The sequence below is a fragment of the Pogona vitticeps genome, chromosome 1 (assembly GCF_051106095.1).
Source record: "Pogona vitticeps strain Pit_001003342236 chromosome 1, PviZW2.1, whole genome shotgun sequence".
Lineage (NCBI taxonomy): Eukaryota > Metazoa > Chordata > Lepidosauria > Squamata > Agamidae > Pogona > Pogona vitticeps.
Window position 1 is genome coordinate 163001606 of NC_135783.1, and position 6699 is coordinate 163008304.

Genomic DNA, 6699 nt, shown 5'->3' on the forward strand with positions numbered 1-6699 from the left:
TGTAGGTCCCTTTCAACTTCACTTTTCTATGATTCTGTTATTCTATGACAAAGAATTTCTTGTATTTTTTTTTTTTTTTGCCCTTCCCAAAACTTTTGGTGAGAAGAAATGCATCTGCATTGAGAGTTCTCATATCTATGAGAAACCTAGCATGCAGAAGACAATGCACACATTATAAAAACCAGACAACTAGAAACAGGCACAACTGAAAAAAGATGGCCAAAAATGGTGTGATCAACGTGAAAAAAATGTGCACGAATTTCTGTACACCATCTACATACATGCAGGTAGATTCAGCAAAACACAACAGAACCTGGACTTTTTCACTGCTGTTTTTTTAAAAAAAACATTTGAGTTCTGCAAAACAGTCATCATCTTCTCTGACACTAAAATCATCACAAATTTCAGTTCTAGGCAAAACATGTCTTCTGCACTGTTTGTTTTATACTACAAAATGCAGAACCAAAATGAATGAGAAAAAACATGGCAATTTCAATGTATTTTGTTTGCCTGGAAGTGCAAGTAGAAAAATATTTTCAAGAAAGGTAATAAGGCAGGAATAGTGTGTAGAATGGTGTGGATTATGGGATGCTTTTTCTTTGATGAAGCCATAGATTAAACATGGGACCTCTTGTCCCAGCACACAACCTATATCCTATACCACCAGTTTTTGTAGACAAAAATCCTATTACGTAACTTTGCACTGGCTTAATCCAGATTGGATATTGGAAACATTTAATTTATTCTAATTAAAAGCTTCTTCCACCCCACCCTCACCCCCATTTTAGATCCCAAGGCTCTCCAATGGAATTTTATTTTCCATCTGTCATTCTGTTCTAGCACTATTTCTTATTGCAAGAAATTAATATATATATAACAAAAACAGCAGCAGTGGCTAGTGGCTGTGAGAGGAAGCCACTGTGAGGGCAGGAGGAAGCAGGACAGAGCCTAAAATGCAACCATTTTAAAACCCGTGTAGCCTCTTCAACTGATATGCAACACAATTTTAAAATGGATTAAATGTTCTTCCAATATGATGCATAGACCAACCCAAAAACCACTAGACTACCATGTTACTTTAAATTGAATTACTTCCCCAATCCCTCACCCAATTATTTCAATGGTGTAACTGCACTCTCAGGTGTCTTATGCACCCTATGACAAACTTGTTCCTGCTTCCAGTAAATCTATAGGCCCGGCTACTCTGGACATTAGGCTAACTTGACATTATTGCCTAATAAGCACTGACTGAATGTACATAGAGCATTCCTTCCTCATGATATGATATACATACTGTGCAGACTACATGGCAAGGAGAAACAGTTTTTTGTTGTCTTGTTTGTCTAGCAAGGAGAAACTAGGTCATGATTTACATCTCCTGCTGGGAATCTGATCTCTGAAGGCTATAGAAATTGTTGCAAAAAAACCCAGTAATATCTAAATCTGATATATCAAGAACTTGTTCATATTTATACAGCAGAGATTGTAGTTGATATTTTACCACTGTCTTTCTGAACTAATAAAAATGACTTTTAGAAGTCTTGGAAATCAAGGCAATTTGGCATAAAAGCAATTTTTGAAACATTCAACAGGACTTTTGAAATCACGTCCTTCTTTCTGATATTTATTCTAAAGATGAGGGTTGGCAATATCTTTATTGGATCATTAAAAGCACAATAGAGACTTGTAAGACTCTTCATCAGGTCTGATACTGCAGAACTGAGAGGGAAGAAACCTTCCATTTTGACTGTGCTGCCTTTGGCATCAACCTGCAACCTCACAGAAGACAAAGAAATGAGGGTCTGTATAAGGCTCTATATGTATTCAATCTCCTATCCAAATTGTTGTTTAGTCATTAAGTCATTGTAGCATTCTCTATTTATTTGATCTATGGTTCATGTTTGTTATGTAATGGCTTATGAATATTCATGTGGCTGAAAGGCGGAGCTGGAAGAGATGCTATAAGAGGCAGAGTCTGAGTCAATATTTCAGTCAGAGTGTGTGAAGATTAAGAGTTTAAATCAGATTAAGTAAAATGGAGTCAGTGTGTGGAGATTAAGTCAGAGTGTGAGATTAAGTGAGTTTAAATCAGTGAGAGTCAGATGGGAGAGAAAAGCCAGACAAAGTAATTGAGTGTGTAGTTTGGGAAATTTAAGGTGATTAGCTACTGAATATTTTTATGAATCTCTGTAATCAATAAACCAAAGTTTTATTTAAAAGAACTTGAAGTGTGAACCTGGATCTTTCTGAAGTAAATGGTGATTTAGAGATCACCTGGTGGCAGCAAGTGTAAAGAGTGAGGTGTGATTGCCTTTGTGTGCTCTGGGGCTTGAAGGTCAAGCAAAGGGGCATGAAGGTGGATGCCACAGTCATGTCTGACTCTTCATGACCCCATGGACAAGAGCACGCCAGGCCCTCCTGTCTTCCACTCCCTCCTAGAGTTTGGTCAAATTCCTGTTGGTAGCATCGATGACACTGTCCAACCATATCGTCCTCTGTCGTCCCCTTCTCCTCTTGCCTTCTCTGTCCAGATAAGATGGCTCAAAAGTTAGGCATAAAACAACGTTACAAGCTGCAGAACAAATGTACAAAGTTGCATTTTGTGATGGAAGAACAAGAACAAAGGGTGGTTAAGACTATAATCCTACACATACTTAAGCTCCATTGGGATTTTGGAGTAGTCTGGTTAAAGCTTAAAAAGTTCTAATATTCATACTTGATCTTATCTAATACTTGAGTGTTTATACTCCCATGGGAAGGTCCACGCAGGCCTTTGGATCACAATTTTGCTCATGTGTAAGGTTCCCCTGGTGTAACTTACAAGTAAGGTTTGTCCTGTTTACTTGTGTGTATGTTTACCTGGTTTAGTCACAAGTAAGAAGGCAACAGCAGCAGCAACAACAGAGGACAGCATACTGGTGCAAAGGAAAACAAGGTTGGGGAAACAGAAGAAAGATAAGCCCCCCCCTTTCCAGCCTTTTTCCTCAGTCAGGTCTCTACTCAGGCTAAGCTACCTGGGGGGGGGGCAGACCCCCTGTTAACATAACCCCCTCCCCTGCTTTTCCTGCTGTTGTCATTCAGTGAGCCATGGTGACTTTCCTATTCTGAAAAAAAAGGTAAGAGGTATAACAAACATCAATGCACCAACTTAGAATGGTATATTAGGAAAGACATCCCTAATGTATGAGAATTGTGCTGCATCAGTTAGGGAAATATTTTTTGAAAGAAGATGAAAATAGAGGAAGGAAGGTTCTTCTTCTTCTTCACCTTTCATGTCAAAATCCAGCTACTATGTCACAGGGTTGTCTCCTCAGATAACACTGCCCGCAGCTCCATTCACTAACCACACAGGCTACACAACAGAATAATTAGGAGCACATCAAATCATGCCCAGACCCACACACAAGCCCTACCACTGTGCCCCAAAGGAATGGTGCAGCTCTAAAAAGCGAGCAGGATGGAACATCAGGTGCCCCCTCAGAAGAAGTGTCCCGGCTTCCCTGCCCCAACCCCTCTGGGCACTGCCTCTGAGCGGGTGCCCATCAGAGGAGGTGGCGTTGGGAGGTGCAGAACACTTGTTCAGCCAAAGGTTCGGCAGTTCATGTCCATCTCTAATTATGGTACAATATGTTCAGTGTATAAAATACACAAAAGCTCCAGAAAAGAATCTTGTTGGAGGTTGTCTACAAAAATGCAGCGTTACTATTACAATTACTATACAGTATACAGTTAATATGCTACAATTTGGGATGTCCGACTTTAGCATATTCATGTTCATTTTGTTACAATTACTATGTAATTCTTGTAAATAAATTCCTCATTGTTCCACTGCAGCTGATCTCCCAGAGATTTTTCAAATATAATGTAATATCTCAGACATTAACTTTCTGTGTCATATACTTCTTTCACATGTATTTAAAAGATGAAACATTTTACACCTTTCAGTTTATAACCCAAAAATATGAGTAGAGACTAACAGTTGTGCTGTGATTGTTTATATTTAAAGGAGATTAAGCCTTTTAATCTAACAAAATCTCACATCCAATATGGCTGACAAAAGAAAGCAAGTTTCCTGGTGTGGATTATGTTTTCGCAGAGAAATTAAAGCCACAAAAGATGACAACTTAGGCATTGAAGTGAATCTTTCCAATCTCATCTGCAGGAAATTGTTCAGATCCTTTAATAAATATGCAAGAAATTCTTTCTCCACTGGAGCTGGAAAGAGTAGGCTCCCTGTGGAGGCAGGTGTGTTGAAGAGGAGGCTGAAGATCACCAAGTATAATGTGTAGGGAGTCAAATTGCAAAATATTGCAATTCTTTTATTTCAGATCTGGAGCATTCTGGAAGTTGTAGTGTACAAAGACTCTGCTTCATTCTTTCCCAATATCTGATTTATTGGTATCCAGTCTTTCAATACACAATATGGTGAAAATGGTTCACAACAGAATTAGGCAGAAAATTAACAGGACTATTCTACTGATAACACAAGTATTGATGCTTGATATAGCAAGTATATCAAGTATCAGTAACAAAATATAGCAACAATCATATAATCAGATATTAAGCCTCAATATCTGAAGCAAAATATGATAAATATAACATAACAGGCATCAATAATATAAGACAAACACAGAGTAACAATAATGAAATAACTGTGTAAACAGTTTCTAGTCGTGTCAGTTCATGTTTATTGTTAAAATAGCCCAAGCTTTCAATAGCAATATCCTGCACTGTTTTCGTCAGGGAAGGCACAATATCAACTTAAACAAAGCTAAGCTTAAAAACCTCTAGCTACAATCAAAACCAGCTGGGTGGAATGTGGTATCTTTTTCTGGTTTTGTAATAGCTATTATTCTTCCTGCTTTCCAGGATTCTGGTACTTTTTCACCAATCAATATTGAATTATAGAGTTTCAAAAGTTGTATAGAAACGTCTTCTGCCCACATTTTATAAAAATCTGCTGTGAAAAAATCACATCTTGTTGCTTTCCCTTTTTAAAATATTTTAATAGCTGATTTTATTTCTTCAAATGTTATTGGTGAGCCAAGTTAATTTTTATGCTCCTCAGAAATTTGGTTAAGTTAAAATGAATTTACAGGTATCTTAACATCTGCCTCTGGTGCTATTTCTGTTTCATACAATTCCTTATAATATTCCTTAAAAGTTGCTAATATTTGCTGCTGTGCAGTCACCAATTTTCCTTCTTTAGTTTAAATTTTGACAATTGCCTTTTTAATACCTTAGCTTTAAATAACAATCTGGAATATTTATCTCCATATTCATAATAATTCCTCCTCAAGTTGTTCATAGCTATTTGAGTTCTATTTACATCTAATGCTTCTAGTTCTACTCTTACTCTTGTTAATTCTACAAGTGTCTTAATAGAATCTAATTTCTTATGTTCCTCTTTTTATCAATTTTTTCCTCTAATTGCCTTTGCAATTTTTCTCTCTCCTTTTTTAATTTTGCCCCCTCTACTATAAAATTTTCTCTAAGATAACATTTAAGACTGTCCCATAATATTATTGGCTTTATTTCTCCTTTATCATTTATTTCATAGAAAAACTTAATATCTTTTTAATTTTTTTCAATAATTTGTGGATTAGTAAGGATGTTAGAACTTAGCCTCAAATCTTTCATTTATTTTTTTAAAGTCTTGTTGCTCCATAGTACTTTTATTAGAGCATGACCTGAAGATATGATTGGGGCAATCTCTATTTTATATAATTGTGGTGCTAGTGATTCAGACAATAGTACGTGGTCTGTTTTTGAATAGGTTGCATATTTTTTAGAAAAGAAGTGTAATCTCTCTCTTTTGGATTTAAATAGCTCCAGCCATCAATTAAACCATCTCCTTTCAATAGTTTTTAAAATTTTTACTCCTTCTTTTGATATTCACCTAGTGTTCCATATTGTTCCTTTTTCCATTTGAAATTCAATTTGTATCTTCTCCTAATATCATTTATCCCCAATGCAAACTGTTTCACTTCCTTCAACAGATTTTTTATAAATAGTGCTTGTCCAGCATTAGGAGCATAGTGGGAGCCAATAGCTAGCGGTCTTATTTATTTATTTATTTATTTATTTATTTATTTATTTATTTATTTATTTATTTATTTATTTATTTATTTATTTATTTATTTATTTATTTATTTATTTATTTATTTATTTATTTATTTATTTATTTATTTATTATGTCCCACCCGTCTAGTCATTCAACTACTCTGGGCAGCATACATCATACAAAATAAGCAGTTAAAACAACATCATTGTCAAGAATTAAAAAGTCATTCAAGATGGAAAAACAAGAAGATAGATCAAATAGTGCTCGGAGGGAAGGCCTGCCTGAATAGCCAGGTTTTTAATTGGCTTTTAAAAATACCCAGCGAAGGGGCCATACGGATCTCTGAAGGTAGATTATTCCATAACTGAGGAGCCACTGCCGAGAAGGCCCGGTTTCTTGTTTTTTCCTTCCGGGCATCCCTCGGCGTTAGGCTCCTCAGTCGCACCTCCTGACTAGATCTAGTGATATGGGTAGATTTTGGTGGGAGGAGGCGTTCCATCAGATAGTGAGGTCCTAAACCATTTAGGGCTTTGTATGTAATCATTAAAACTTTGAAACTGACATGGAAGCACATGGGCACCCAGTGCAATGCGGCCAGAGTGGGAGAGATATGATGGTGTTTTCTCACCCCACTA